Source organism: Schistocerca nitens, chromosome 1 (genome assembly GCF_023898315.1).
Source record: "Schistocerca nitens isolate TAMUIC-IGC-003100 chromosome 1, iqSchNite1.1, whole genome shotgun sequence".
NCBI lineage: Eukaryota > Metazoa > Arthropoda > Insecta > Orthoptera > Acrididae > Schistocerca > Schistocerca nitens.
Genome location: NC_064614.1, coordinates 106,994,519 through 107,011,055, shown reverse-complemented (window position 1 = coordinate 107,011,055; position 16,537 = coordinate 106,994,519). Strand labels below are relative to the sequence as shown.

The following is a 16,537-nucleotide window of genomic DNA, read 5'->3' as shown; positions in this document are numbered from 1 at the left end:
GTAGCAGGAGTAACCGATCTAACAACTGCGCCAGACACTTGTTGTCTTATATATGCGTTGCCGACCGCAGATCCGTATTCTAGCTGTTTACATATCTATGTATTTGACCGCAAGACCGCTACGGTCGCAGGTTCGAATCCTGCCTCGGGCATGGATGTTTGTGATGTCCTTAGGTTAGTTAGGTTTAACTAGTTCTAAGTTCTAGGGGACTAATGACCTCAGCAGTTGAGTCCCATAGTGCTCAGAGCCATTTGAACCATTTATGTATTTGAAATGGTTCAAATGGCTCTATTTACTATGGGACTTAACATCTGAGCTCATCAGTCACCTAGACTTAGAACTAATTAAACCTAACTAACCTAAGGACATCACACACATCCATGCCCGAGGCAGGATTCGAACCTGCGACCGTAGCAGCAGCGCGGTTCCAGGCTGAAGCCTATACCAGTTTCTTTGGCGCTTCAGTGAAATATATGCTGGCCCCCATGATCAGGACTTGTCAAGAAAAAATACTTAAAATTCAGAAACACCAATAAAATAAAATGCCAGGTCACGTTATGAGCTACATGCCGATTGACAGGAAACCGTCAGCTCATAACAAGACAGACATTTTGTTTTATTCGTGTTGTTTCTGAATTTTAAGTGTTTTTACTTGACAAGTCCTGTTCATGGGGACCAGTATATATTATAGTGTATGCAGTGACGAACGCTGATAGCAATGTCAGATTGCTTCGTTATTTGGATTTCCAATGCGAAATTTTGTTACATGTCTTAGTGAAGAAGACGGTTTTACATCCGTCGAAACCATGGTAACAGGCCGAATAGTACCACCCATTGTTGCAACTGATTGGCTACTTTTGATTCATTTAATGATATCTACACTCGCTTAGAATGCGTACCGTGTTGTCATTTGTCACCGAGCGACATTGAGGTTACTATCGTGAATTATGCAACTGAGATAATGCGGTGCCTGCCAAAGACGTGAAGCACCCAGAAGGGGCTGGTGGAGAGGGGTGGGAGAAATCGAAATGAAATATCGCTAGTTGACAGAATGTTTGAAGTTATTTCAGTGATCACAGAATCGAGTCAAATTTGCAAAGAACTTGGCTATCTGAGCCCACTTATTAGTATGAATCTGTCTACAGGCGTTGTATACATCAACGGGGGCAGTTGAAAATGTGTGCCCCGAGCGGGACTCGAACCCGGGATCTCCTGCTTAGATGGCAGACGCTCTATCCATCTGAGCCACCGAGAGCACAGAGGATAGTGCGATTGCAGGGATTTATCCCTTGCACGCTCCCCGTGAGACCCACATTCCCAACTTAATGTCCACACACTACATTCGTAGTACCCCAGCCCATTATACTCATTAGTTGCGGCAAACAATTTCCGAAACAACAGATACCGTCTTCATATAGTTAAGGGTAACCGGGCACTGACATTCTTCTTCTGTGCTGGATGCACACGCATTGCCCGAACTCTTTGGGACTCGGTAAGACTGCCCTTTCGACCGCAAGTAGTCAGATCGCTGTCGGTGACCGGAGGGCTCACTCTCATTTTCTAGCTGATTGTCCCAGTCTCAGTCACTAGCTCAGTCACCGACGCACCAACTCGCACTCCAGTTTGGCGTCTGTCGTTGATCGCATAGCGGGATTTGTACTGTACTTCACCAGCAGCGAGGCTAACGTGCACTATTACAGAAGAGCCTTCACCACAGCCTATGGACTCTCTTAAAGATAAGTACATTCCTGTTCATGTGAATAAAAACCCCGTTAGTACGAGGGCTATCCACACAGTACATTACGTTTTGGAATTAAAAATAAATAAAGTATTGGAAATTTTTTTATTATATACAGATGAAAGCCACACTTAAATACTACTTTTCTCCATAGGTGCTACTTAAATTAAGGCACTTATCGTAGCGATGGACGAGCTTGGAAATTCCTTTGTCGTAAAATTCGGCCGCCTGCGCCTTCAACCATGTAATGACTGTCTTTTGGGACAGAAAAGGTGTGATTTTTGTGGATTTCCAGGAAAGAGGCACTACAATAAACTCTCAAAGGTATTGCCAAACTCTGCACAACCTCAGAAGAGCAATACAAAACAAGCGCAGGGGAAAGTTGGGCTCAAAGATCTTGCTGATTCACGACAACGCCCGGGCCCACACGGCAAATGCCACTCGTGAAGTTCTCGAATCTTTCAAGTGGGAGTTGATTCCTCATCCGCCGTACAGTCCCGACCTGGCACCGAGCGACTTCCACTTATTCCCAGCAATGAAGAAGTGGTTAGCTATGCAGCGTTTTGATGACGACGCACAGCTTCAAGAAGAGGTAACCACGTGGTTGAAGGCGCAGGCGGCAGAATTTTACGGACGAAGGAATTTCCAAGGTCGTCCATCGCTACGATAAGTGCCTTAATTTAAATTGCAACTATGTAGAAAAGTAGTATTTAAGTGTGGCTTTCATCTGTATATAATAAAAAAATTCCAATACTTTATTTATTTTTAATTCCAAAACGTAATGTACTTTGTGGATAGCCCCGTACAAGTGTGAGCCGTGGGAAAATTTGCTGTTTTGAAGAGCGCGCCGCAGCGCGTAGTGTAAAGCAGTCGCCTTCCGTTTCTGGTGGTGGCGCCGCTGTAGCAATCGCAGCTTTGGTGTCTCCCTCTGGTGGGAAAAGGGAAAAATTGCCTGTTCACGTGCATTTAAGGGGCGCTATCGGCTTGGCAGTAGGTCAGTCTGTCAGTCTGGGCGAGTCGCTCAGTTGGTCAGTGGGAGTGAGGCTAGGTCAGTCTCGCGTCACCAGTTGCTGGAGCCCGCATCTCGTGGTCGTGCGGTAGCGTTCTCGCTTCCCACGCCCGGGTTCCCGGGTTCGATTCCCGGCGGGGTCAGGGATTTTCTCTGCCTCGTGATGGCTGGGTGTTGTGTGCTGTCCTTAGGTTAGTTAGGTTTAAGTAGTTCTAAGTTCTAGGGGACTTATGACCACAGCAGTTGAGTCCCATAGTGCTCAGAGCCATTTTTTTGAACCAGTTGCTGGTCTGTCTCTCGTTTGCATTTCTGCGCCAGTTAGTGTCTGTCTATAATCGGAGTGCTAGTATGTCTGTCGTTTGGATCAAACTTTAAAGCCAGAAAATGAGAGTCTTGCCACTCCGCCAGTAACAGAATTCAGCTAGTGGTCGCCCGGTCGAGGCTAAGTTCCTGCATCTGAGTCTGCGCGTTAGACCGCCAGTCTGCTCGAGTTGCTCGGGCAACGGTCATTGGCGGTCGGATCGGTCGGTTGGTCGGTCGGTCGCGTACTGAGACACGAAATGACTTGTCCGCCTTGAGCGTCGGCGCATGTGAGGTCCCCACGTGAGTCCAGTGGGCAGCGCCGTATAGAAAAGGGTAGTGGCTTCGCGGTTCACACGAGAGCAACAGGAGCGAACCCACGACATCGGGCTGGCCGGGGCGAGCTGCGACGCTGTGAGACGGGAGATCGGCACGCCTTCCTGCGTCCGTTGAAGCGGCAGGCAGCGGACGGTTCGGGAGAGCGTTGGGGGTGCTGCGCCAGGTCTTTGCCAGAAATCTCAGTTATTAGAAGTTAAGTGATTAGTGGTATGGTGTTTCATTTACTTGTTAAATTCTACTTGTTTTCTTGGTGAGGTCACCAGCCGCTTTGTTTTGGGGTCGTCCCACCATTCTTCTCCGTTTTCCCACCCGCGGGAAGGTGGTTATTTGTGAACTGGGTGGTCCGTTTTTCGCTTGTGGAATTGGGGAGGTTTAGAGCAATCTGCGGTTCGGGTTGTTTAGTAACACCCCCCCCCCCCCTGTCAATCTGCCATACGTTAATAGCTGCCTCTGTTGTCGGATTCAGTATTAACGAATTTATTGCTTAAAGGCCGAATTCTTGAAATATGTTTTTATCTTGTCTATCATCTTGCGAGGTGGTATATATGTAATGTAGAGCATGTTGTACATTTTATGTAAGTCTGCATTTTATGGGTTTTATTTAAATAGTCATTTTAGGTTATAAGGTTGCGACCCTTCCACCGTAAGAGTCCTTTAAAAAAATTGCTCTTTCGATGGCAAATAATTTGAGTGTTGTACCATTTGCATCCCTCTTAGGGGTGCATAGTTTACGTGTTTGTGTGAGTTGTTAAAAAATTTTTATTTTAAAGTAATCTGGTGTGTTGCAGGTTTGCACCAGTGTACTCTTTTAGAGGTTGTTGTGAGACGTAATGACTACGGCCGTGTTGAAAGGGAGCAGGCAAGCTTCTCAGCCCGAAGGCTCAAACTGTTTATACTGTTCTGTCTGCCTCTAAATAAAATTCTAACTTGATATTTCGAGGGTGCTTCCTGGCAACTACTTCCACGCTCACCTAGTGTGTTAATGTTCTTGATGAATCGCTAGTAAATAAAGTAAATTCTTTAAGAAAAGATTTTGAAATTAAATTTACGATTCAATGTGTGCAGCTGTGGTTATAGAAAGAGAGTGCCGGCCACCAAGCAACATCCTCTCCCTTGATTCCTTGGTGCAACACTCTACAGTGGCAATGAGGACACAACAGGAATGGGAAAAGCCATGTTCAAATGGAGGGCAGTCCTGTTTTTCTACTGTAAGTCTTTAGCTATGCGACTCGCTTTCCATTTGAAAATTAAAAGATACGTCCACGACTGCAGCTTCCAAAATGGCCGCCATGGTGGTGATCCAGTCTCCCATCTCACACCACATGACCTTAAATTTACGCTTATCCACAAGGATTCAGTGGGCACCGTACAGCGTTCCGGTGTCGAGACTCGGTGAAGCCACGTGATGAACAACCGGCGTGGAGCGCAGCTCGCGGTACGCGCGGCTGCAGTGTTTGGCAGGCGGGCTTTCAGGGGCGTCTCGCCTCGCCCGCCCCACATCTGTAGAGACGGCGACGCCTCCGCCGCTGTCAGGGCCCGAGTGCTCTCGGATGCGGGAGGCGGCAGGCGGCAGGCGGCGGGCGCGCCAACCACTATCGACAGCCGTCGCGTCGCGTGCGCGTCCGCGGCTTTGCTCCGGGGGCGGAGGAGACAGCCCGACTGGAAAACTTCAGCCGTGCGCCGCGCGCTGCGAAACTTCACCGACGGCTCCGCCACAATACCGCGGCTGTGGTATCTCGACTTGGGATGTGCGTGTAACGCTGTTACCAGGCCTGGTCAGAGATTCCGGTCAAGGGCCGGTAGCATCGGAGTCCTACATCTACGTCTACGTATATACTCCGCAAGCAACCCAACGGTGTGTGGCGGAGGGCACTTTACGTGCCACTGTCATTGCCTCCCTTTCCTGTTCCAGTCGCGTATGGTTCGCGCGAAGAACGACTGCCGGAAAGCCTCCGTGCGCGCTCGAATCTCTCTAATTTCACATTCGTGATCTCCTCGGGAGGTGTACGAGGGGGGACCCAAAACAACCGGATTGTTGTCATAATCTCTGAGATGCCAAATAATGGGTCACTCGTAAGGCCGTGTGTGCTGGAGCGTTGTCGTGATGCAGAAACCAGTCACCTGATCGCCAAAGTTCCGGGCGTTTCCTCCTCACATCCTCTCGCAGACGCCTTAAAACATCCAAGTAAAAGTGCTGGTTAACAGTCTGGCCAGGGGTTACGAATTCCCAATGCACAATTCCACGAACATAAAAAAAGACAATGATCATCGTTTTCACATTTGACCTCACTTGCCTTGCTTTATTTGGTCTCGGAGAGTTGGGAGTCCTCCACTGGCTTGACGCTTGCTTGGTTTCTGGGTCATACCCGTAACACCAACTTTCATCCCCCGTAATGACTTTGTTCAAGAAGTTTGGATCACGTGCAGTCTCTGTTTTCAAGTCCTAACACACATTCATGCGGATGATTTTTTGCTCCTGTGTGAGAAAGTGCGGAAAAATTTTAGCACCAACACGTCTCATGTGCAAATCCTCACTCAAAATCCGCTGGCACGAGCTCCAACTGATTCCTGTCTCTGCTGAAATTTGGTCGATCGTTTGGCGACGATCCTCGTTGATCTTTTGGCGGACCTCTTCAATGTTCTCCTCATTTCGCGATGTTGAAGGGTGTCCAGAACGAGCTTGGTCTTCAATACACATCTCCCCACGTTTAAAGCGACCAAACCACTCGAAAACCTGTGTGCGGCTCATAGCGTCCTCCTGGAAGGCTTCCTGAAGCATTTGGTGTGTCTCCGTTGCAGTTTTTTTAAGAAGGAAACAAAATTTCACACTCGCTCTTTGTTCTTTTAAAGTTGCCATAAGGTCCGCATCTCGTGGTCGTGCGGTAGCGTTCTCGCTTCCCACGCCCGGGTTCCCGGGTTCGATTCCCGGCGGGGTCAGGGATTTTCTCTGCCTCGTGATGGCTGGGTGTTGTGTGCTGTCCTTAGGTTAGTTAGGTTTAAGTAGTTCTAAGTTCTAGGGGACTTATGACCACAGCAGTTGAGTCCCATAGTGCTCAGAGCCATTTGAACCAAAGTTGCCATAATGACTTTGCAGAGGTAACCCGCCAACAGTCAGAGAAACACAATACCACACTTGCACGTTCAGCTCTACACCGACGCCGTCTGCACAGCTGTTTCATGAAGGTCTCTACTAACACCATCTAGCGTGAGAACCCTACACTACGTCTACGAGTGGCAGCGCCCTCTGAGTCCGGTTTCTTTTGGGTCCCCCCTCGTAAGTAGGGGGAAGCAATATATTCGATATCTCATCCAGAAACGCACCCTCTCTAAACCTGGACAGCAAGCTACACCGCGATGAAGAGCGCCTCTCTTGCAGAGTCTGCCACTTAAGTTTGCTAAACATCTCCGTAACGCTAACACGCTTACCAAACAACATTGTGACGAAACACGCCTCTCTTCTTTGGATCTTCTCTATCTCCTCTGTCAACCCGACCTGGTACGGATCCCACACTGATGAGCAATACTCAAGTATAGGTCGAACGAGTGTTTTGCAAGCCACCTCATTTGTTGATGGACTACATTTTCTCCCAATGAATCTCAACCTGACACCCGTCTTACCAACAATTAATTTTATATGATCATTCCACTTCAAATCGTTCCGTACGCATACTCCCAGATATTTTACAGAAGTAACTGCTACCAGTGTTTGTACCGCTATCATATAATCATACAATAAAGGATCCTTCTTTCTATGTATTCGCAATACATTACATTTGTCTACGTTAAGGGTCAGTTGCCACTCCCTGTACCAAGTGCCTATCCACTGCAGATCTTACTGCATTTCGTTTCCGACTAATGTGCTCCCAATAACAGTGCAGTCATGGAGCGGTGGAGAAACTGATGAGATACACTACCTGACGAAAAGTATGCGGGCACCCCTGCGTATTACGGAATTGGGCACAAGATGTCGCGAGGGGCTGACCATCCAGAAGAAGGCGGGGAGTGCTGTGTTGTGTAATATTTCTGGCTTAGTCAGCCATCATATTAGGCTCCAAGAAGCTGTACCCAGAGCAGTGGAGATGCAAGAAGTACGAGGGTATTTCGGAAAGTAAAGATACACCGTACGCCAGAGGAACAGAAGAGTTTTGGCGAGCAAGTTGGCAACACTGGTGTTAACCTTGAACCGTTAGCTTTCTCCTCGCGGTCGTTCGGCAGTTGAACGTTGCTTCTGGTTGGAGTAGGTCGTGTTTAAAATGGCTGCGCCGATTCAGAATCCCACCAAATGCGAAGTGAGCTCCGTCACACGTTTTCTTCATGCAAAATGTCAACGACCAGCGGATATTCACAAAAAAATTGTTTCCGTTTATGGGAACATTATGAATCGACAAAATGTAACTAAATGGTGTCGTCATTTCTCTGAAGGTAGGACCGATGTTCGTGACGAACAAAGAACAGGTCGGTCATCTGTGATCTCTGATGCCCTTCTTAGGAGAACGGAGGAAGCAATTCGTGCGAATAGACGTCTCACATTGAAAGAATTGCTACAGATCATACTGGACGTGTCAATGACAACTCTTTATGACGTTGTGACTGTCAAGTTAGGGTACAGGAAATTGTGTGCGCGCTGGGTTCCAAAACTGTTAACTGAAGCAGGTGATGAGTTCCTTGATAACATTGTGACAGGTGACGGGACGTGGGTTTATCACCATACACCTGAATCCAAGCAACAATCAATGGCCGGCCGGAGTGGCCGAGCGGTTTTACGCGCTACAGTCTGGAACAGCGCGATCGCTACGGTCGCAGGTCCGAATCCTTCCTCGGGCATGGATGTGTGTGATGTCCTTAGCTTAGTTAAGTGTAAGTAGTTCTACGTTCTAGGGGACTGATGACCTCAGAAGTTAAGTCCCATAGTGCTGAGACCCATTTGAACCAGCCAACAATCAATGTAATGGCGCCATGCGAATTCACCAAAAGCCAAGAAATGCAAAACATCGATTTCAGCGAAGAAAATCATGGCTTCTGTTTTTTGGGACAGACAAGGCATTCTTCTGTTGGAATTTATGCCTCCTGGAACGACAATTAATGCTGCTGCATATTGCCAGACTTTGAAACGTCTTCGAAGGGCAATTCAAAACAAAGGCAGGGGAATGATGACAAGTGGAGTCCGCTTGCTCCATGAGAACGCTCGGCCTCACACAGCGCTCGTAACCAAAGCACTACTCAAACAATTCAAATGGGACGTATTGGACCATACAGCCCTGACCTTGCGCCCACCGACTTCAATGTCTTCCGTTACCTGAAGTCACATCTTGGTGGAAAATCATTCCACGACGATGAAGAGATCAAAAATGAAGTTGAAATGTGGTTCCGACAACAGGCGGCAACCTTCTATGACTGTGGGATACAAAAGCTTGTGCACCGACTTAACAAATGTTTGGATAACGGGGGTGATTAAGTCGAAAAATAACAAATAATCCAGTTAATAAGATGTAACTGACGTTTTATAAATAAATGTTATATTTAAGGACTGCGAGCCATTGTATCTTTACTTTTCGAAATGCCCTCGTATATAGATGACGAAATGTGGTGTGAGGTACCTGTCACAGAGGTTAGAAAGACCGTGAGAAAGACCGCCTGCATAATGCTACTGCTCTGTGATTGGCTTATGTGTTCGGAGCAAGGGCGCCAAAACGTTAAAGTATAGTTATTATTATTAGTTAAACTACTCATTGGAATGACTTCACTTTTATAATATAAATATCTCTCAACAGCTGACTATCAATCAGTCATTTTAGAATTATTAAAAACAATTTAAATAAAAAACAAAAGACTGACGAAATTGCAGACGAAGCACTTCGGAATCGCTCGGGTCACGCCTTTTCTGGTATGGCGCGCGAAGTGTTTCGGGCTGTTCGACACTCTGGATTAGGCAGTCGAGAAGAACAGACATATTGTCTGTCGTAGTATGTGTTTCCAATTTTTATTTAAGTTCCTGTTCGTCACTCTGGATTAGTCAGTCGAGATGTACAGTAATGTTGTCTGTGGCATGATGTGTTTGCCAGTATTCAGTATCAAAAGATTCACTCCGGTAGTCATGAGACACAGACACGTGCCACAAATAGTGTAGAGATACATTTTTGTAAACATTTCGTTTGATCATGTACAGGGTTATTACAAATGACTGAAGCGATTTCACAGCTCTACAATAACTTTATTATTTGAGATATTTTCACAATGCTTTGCACACACACAAAAACTCAAAAAGTTTTTTTAGGCATTCACAAATGTTCAATATGTGCTCCTTTAGTGATTCGGCAGACATCAAACCGATAATCAAGTTCCTCCCACACTCGGCGCAGCATGTCCCCATCAATGAGTTCGAAAGCATCGTTGATGCGAGCTCGCAGTTCTTGGTAGAGGAGGTTTAAACACTGAATCTTTCACATAACCCCACAGAAAGAAATCGCATGGGGTTAAGTCGGGAGAGCGTGGAGGCCATGACATGAATTACTGATCATGATCTCCACCACGACCGATCCATCGGTTTTCCAATCTCCTGTTTAAGAAATGCCGAACATCATGATGGAAGTGCGGTGGAGCACCATCCTTTTGAAAGATGAAGTCGGCGCTGTCGGTCTCCAGTTGTGGCATGAGCCAATTTTCCAGCATGTCCAGATACACGTGTCCTGTAACGTTTTTTTCGCAGAGGAAAAAGGGGTCATAAACTTTAAACCGTGAGATTGCACAAAACACGTTAAGTTTTGGTGAATTGCGAATTTGCTGCACGAATGCGTGAGGATTCTCTACCGCCCAGATTCGCACATTGCGTCTGTTCACTTCACCATTAAGAAAAAATGTTGCTTCATCACTGAAAACAAGTTTCGCACTGAACGCATCCTCTTCCATGAGCTGTTGCAACCGCGCCGAAAATTCAAAGCGTTTGACTTTGTCATCGGGTGTCAGGGCTTGTAGCAATTGTAAACGGTAAGGCTTCTGCTTTAGCCTTTTCCGTAAGATTTTCCAAACCGTCGGCTGTGGTACGTTTAGCTCCCTGCTTGCTTTATTCATCGACTTCCGCGGGCTACGCGTAAAACTTGCCCGCACGCGTTCAACCGTTTCTTCGCTCACTGCAGGCCGACCCGTTGATTTCCCCTTACAGAGGTATCCAGAAGCTTTAAACTGTGCATACCATCGCCGAATGGAGTTAGCAGTTGGTGGATCTTTGTTGAACTTCGTCCTAAAGTGTCGTTGCACTGTTATGACTGACTGATGTGAGTGCATTTCAAGCACGACATACACTTTCTCGGCTCCTGTCGCCATTTTGTCACACTGCGCTCTCGAGCGCTCTGGCGGCAGAAACCTGAAGTGCGGCTTCAGCCGAACAAAACTTTGTGAGTTTTTCTACGTATCTGTAGTGTGCCGTGACCATATGTCAATGAATGGAGCTACAGTGAATTTATGAAATCACTTCAATCATTTGTAATAGCCCTGTACTTTGCTGAATCAGAAGGTGTTGTATTAAGATCATGTAGTCTTCTCGTGTGGCTATAATAAAATACGCAAGTGGCAGCCCTCGCTAAAAGTCAGTTTCAGCCTCAAGATACAGAACCTACGACCCGCGTGCTGTTTTCTGCACTTGAAGACAGCAGGTTAGTGAACTATAACAGAAACTTCGTTTTCCACACAGTTCAGTGGAAACAACTAGGCGCCTCACGCGTACTGCATGTTCAGTGACACGTCGTCTGCAGTAATGCAGAGGAGGCAAAGGAGGATTATCGTTATTAACACCAACAATCAACTCATTCTTCCTTTCTTGACGTAGTTGTCAGCAGTGAAGCAGTGGCAGCAAAATGTGTCGATGAGGAGTGTTCAGTGACTTCATGGAGTAGTCATTAGGTGTCACCCGAGCAACTAATCCACCGGGGACATTTCAACCCTTCTATAGCTACCCAAGTGGACTGTTGGTGATATGAAATGGAAACGCGAAGGAACAATCCCAGTTCAACTAAGACCAAGTGGAGCTTACGTCCTGACGCACATGGGCCGACGAGCATTGTCAAAAGCTGAAAGAAACGCACGTGATTTCCAAGGTCTTACCAGCGGGCCAGCTAGCACATTGACTGTGCGTAGGGAGTACTTTTTTTTTTCAAAGCAATCGATTTTTCGATCCTCCTGCTGGGATCTTCTGGTATCCTCCGCTACCTGAACCCTCTCAATAACCAGTGTCACTTTCACGTAGGCCCTGTACACGGGAATTTCCCCGCGCTTATTCTAAAGAAGTAGGGTTACTGGGGAAAATTTTTCCGACTAGTATTCGTGGGCCACAGTGTAGTGACAATGCAGAGAAAGAGACGAGGAACGTTTACCACCTCTGCGGCACGACATTAATATGTTGGTAAACATTCCACCTATCTTTTTCTATGGCTGCCTAAGCTATGACAATGGCCCACCAAAAGCAGCTGGAAAAATTTCAGCCAACAATCCCACTTCTTCCGAACAAGAGCGGGATAATTTCCTCTTATGAATGAACGCGATACCAGTGTTTGACAGTGTTCGGCTAACAGGTGACACCAGCAGAGCCTGAAGAAACTCCTAGCAAGGGAGTCGAAACGTAGATTGTGTAAGGAGAAATTTAAGAGTAGCTTGACGTGGCCTAACAACCTATAATACACTCCTGGAAATTGAAATAAGAACACCGTGAATTCATTGTCCCAGGAAGGGGAAACTTTATTGACACATTCCTGGGGTCAGATACATCACATGATCACACTGACAGAACCACAGGCACATAGACACAGGAAACAGAGCATGCACAATGTCGGCACTAGTACAGTGTATATCCACCTTTCGCAGCAATGCAGGCTGCTATTCTCCCATGGAGACGATCGTAGAGATGCTGGATGTAGTCCTGTGGAACGACTTGCCATGCCATTTCCACCTGGCGCCTCAGTTGGACCAGCGTTCGTGCTGGACGTGCAGACCGCGTGAGACGACGCTTCATCCAGTCCCAAACATGCTCAATGGGGGACAGATCCGGAGATCTTGCTGGCCAGGGTAGTTGACTTACACCTTCTAGAGCACGTTGGGTGGCACGGGATACATGCGGACGTGCATTGTCCTGTTGGAACTGCAAGTTCCCTTGCCGGTCTAGGAATGGTAGAACGATGGGTTCGATGACGGTTTGGATGTACCGTGCACTATTCAGTGTCCCCTCGACGATCACCCGTGGTGTACGGCCAGTGTAGGAGATCGCTCCCCACACCATGATGCCGGGTGTTGGCCCTGTGTGCCTCGGTCGTATGCAGTCCTGATTGTGGCGCTCACCTGCACGGCGCCAAACACGCATACGACCATCATTGGCACCAAGGCAGAAGCGACTCTCATCGCTGAAGACGACACGTCTCCATTCGTCCCTCCATTCACGCCTGTCGCGACACCACTGGAGGCGGGCTGCACGATGTTGGGGCGTGAGCGGAAGACGGCCTAACGGTGTGCGGGACCGTAGCCCAGCTTCATGGAGACGGTTGCGAATGGTCCTCGCCGATACCCCAGGAGCAACAGTGTCCCTAATTTGCTGGGAAGTGGCGGTGCGGTCCCCTACGGCACTGCGTAGGATCCTACGGTCTTGGCGTGCATCCGTGCGTCGCTGCGGTCCGGTCCCAGGTCGACGGGCACGTGCACCTTCCGGCGACCACTGGCGACAACATCGATGTACTGTGGAGACCTCACGCCCCACGTGTTGAGCAATTCGGCGGTACGTCCACCCGGCCTCCCGCATGCCCACTATACGCCCTCGCTCAAAGTCCGTCAACTGCACATATGGTTCACGTCCACGCTGTCGCGGAATGCTACCAGTGTTAAAGACTGCGATGGAGCTCCGTATGCCACGGCAAACTGGCTGACACTGACGGCGGCGGTGCACAAATGCTGCGCAGCTAACGCCATTCGACGGCCAACACCGGGGGTCCTGGTGTGTCCGCTGTGCCGTGCGTGTGATCATTGCTTGTACAGCCCTCTCGCAGTGTCCGGAGCAAGTATGGTGGGTCTGACACACCGGTGTCAATGTGTTCTTTTTTCCATTTCCAGGAGTGTATTATCATTACCGACGGTAATTCCATGTACACTTATTGAAAACTAAGAGGAACAGAAGGGACAGATACAGAGTGTTGCCAAAATGTAACGTTCGGAAAATATTTCATGCACCTTAAGGTAGGCAATCCAACTTACACCATCCCCACCTGGAGCAGTTAAGTTGGGTGCGTGGAACATTTCCGGGCCAGTTTCATGTTGCCCCATACATAACCACGACTGATAAAGCTATGATGTATACTCTAGACACCAATGATATGGCACAAAACACCCGAAAGAAACATGATATAGAAAACTGGCAGCAAGAGTGCCTATTAAGTCAGAATGGTCACACTTCTTGGACTTTATATACGTAAATATTAATACTTACGCAACGACTGGAATATGGACACCAAATATTTACCTGAAACGAGAAGATTATTATTAGATACGTTGTTTTCGTTAGAAAATCTAAATATCTGCATATATAAATAATTAAGAAATTAACTTCTCTATTGAAAAGTATTATTCTAGCTATATAAAAACTGTTCTTTGAGGTGGTCTTAATATATCGACCAAAATTAGTTGGATTATTTGCATTGAATGAGAGAGACAGACAGAGAGAGAGAGAGAGAGAGAGAGAGAGAGAGAGAGAGATTCGTCGATTAGTCGCCTATCCTCTACAGCTCCATCTTTCTTCGGTTTGACACCAATCAATATTCTGTTTCCAGCGGATCAATAGACTCTGTAACTTTTACTTCCTTTCACTGAGAATATAATCCATCATTGGATCTCAATTATTATTACCCACCTTTCTCTACAACGTATACCTATGTTTTTGAGAATTTCCAAAACATTGCATCATTTTACGTAGTCTTGCTTGCATTACGAAGCATAGCGTCAGAATTCCTGTCTGATGCCTTTACCTAAATAAGTTAAAAACCAAATAACTTCACAAGTATCATGCTTTAGCAGCTTTAGGGCACCATGATCACGGGTCATCAGGGCGGGGGGGGGAGGGGGAGGGGGAGGGGGAGGAGGAGGAGGTGGAGGAGGAGGAGAAGAAGCAGACTCGTTTACCGAGTACACGGTCAGCATGACTCCAAACACAAATTATGTAATAGTCGTCAATCCCATCACCTCTGACTCACTTCCATTAATTTAGACACCAGCCGCAGTACATCTGACGGGTTACGCTGGTGGTTATGCCCTAATGTCGGTTTCTCCGTACTAAACTGAAACGCTCAAGAAGTAAAATTTTTATTTGTATCCTTCCTGGTATTTCAGTTGTAATGGCGAACAGTGAATCTGCTCATTTCTTTATCTTGCCGTTCATCAAACTCTTTAGACGTTTAGATGTACAGGGCATTCAAAAAGTAACCCATTATGGGAAAAAGGATAAGTTACAAAAGGTGTTGCAAGTGGCCATCATTACCTAATTCAGTTCGATGATTAATGTTATCAAACATAAGCGGCAACATTTGTGAGGCATTGCAGCAACACACAATTCAGTTTGCCTCTCGAATTAGAAGCGGTATAAGAAGTTCAACCTTTACCATTCAATTGATTTATTCCTCACACTGCTTGTTTCGGCCGGTATCTGCCCTCTTTAGTTGTTTATTTGAAATAATTAGATTATTTTCATGTATGTAAATAATTCACCTCAACAAAATGGAAGGTGTGAGACACCATCCGAAATGCGTAGTGTGAGAAATAAATCAACATTTTATTGTTGCTTACCCGAATTGCTACAGTCATCATTCCTTCTGCGGAGATGTGTAAGTGTAGAACTCAGGAATAGTGCAAGGGTGACTCTTCTCAGCAGCATCCATCAGGTGCGAGGTGGTGCAGTGGTGAACACACTATACTCTCATTCAGGAGGGTGACGTTTCAAATCCATGTCCGGCCATCTACGTATTAGGTTTTCCGTGATTTTCCTACATCGCTACATGTAACTTCCGGGGTGGTTCCTGCGAAAGGGCACGGCCAGTTTCCTGCCCCATCCTTCCCTAATCCGACATTGCGCTCCGTCTCTAATGATATGGTCGTGGACGCGACGTTACACTCTAACCTTTCTTTCTTCTTTAAGGGATTCCCCGCAATAAAAAGTCTGCTGGTGATAAATGAGAACGCCCAGAAGCCACACCCTCTTTGAAGCCCATTATCCGTGAAGACAGTGATCTGATAAAGTCTTGCTGTTGTTCCCGAAAGAGCCATGGCAGTGTATTGCTGAAACCAATTGTACTGTAACTAGTCTTCAAGTATAATGTTTATTAACTGTACAAAATTGTTAATGCTTTCGTGGCCACTTGTTGACAAACTGCCAATTGGCTTCTGTCTCGGGTTCTTCGGCCGACGTTCATCTAATGATTTGAGTGACGGACAGAATCGGCCGTATATTGCGTAAACATGGCGTAAAGACGATTTTCAAACCGACAAGGACTCGCTGATCTGCGTTCGAGCCGCAAACGTGGCCGACCACAGGGCGATCAAGGTCGCAGTGGCCGACCACATCGTCGACGCGCCGCCGGCGCGAGAGAAGGCACCTTCCGTAGGAAGGATGAAGACGACTAAGGCACTCCTCAGGGGGTTGCCTTGGTGCTGTGATGAGGCAGCGGTCCGGGAAGGGCTGCTGCGAGCCGGGTTTGGTAGTGCAGCCGCAAGGTTGCACAACCGAACCAACAGGAAGAGGGCGCCGCTCTATGCCGTGACCGTGCAAACGGTCGACGGCGGGAGTGACATCTTCGACTTGCGGAAGTTGCTGGGCTTCCCGGTTACGACGGAGGCTCTCCCGACCGCCATGGATCCTCAGCCCCAGTGCTTCAGGTGCCAGGGCGAGGGCCATGTTGCGAAGTATTGCCGCAACGCGGCGCGGTGCGTCAAGTGCTCAGGTGAGCACGACAGCCGCGCCTGCGACCGCGGCAGCAACGCTCTGCCGACTTGTGTCCGGTGTGGCGGCCCGCACGTCGCCAGTTGGCGCGGCTGTGCGGCTTTCTCAAGCCGCAGCCGTGCCGGTGGCGGCGAGGCGGCCGCGGCCGCACCGACGCAGCAGCAGAAGAGAAGACGACGTCGGAAACGGCGTA

At 47.7% G+C, this 16,537-nt stretch overlaps 1 non-coding gene across 1 annotated transcript; it reads right to left on the bottom strand.

Annotated features, from left to right (window-relative positions):
* Positions 1–1,181: 1,181 nt before the first annotated feature.
* On the bottom strand, positions 1,182–1,256 carry Trnar-ucu (transfer RNA arginine (anticodon UCU)). The gene has a single exon. It is a non-coding gene; the product is annotated as a tRNA-Arg (tRNA).
* Between the last annotated feature and the right edge of the window lie 15,281 nt (positions 1,257–16,537).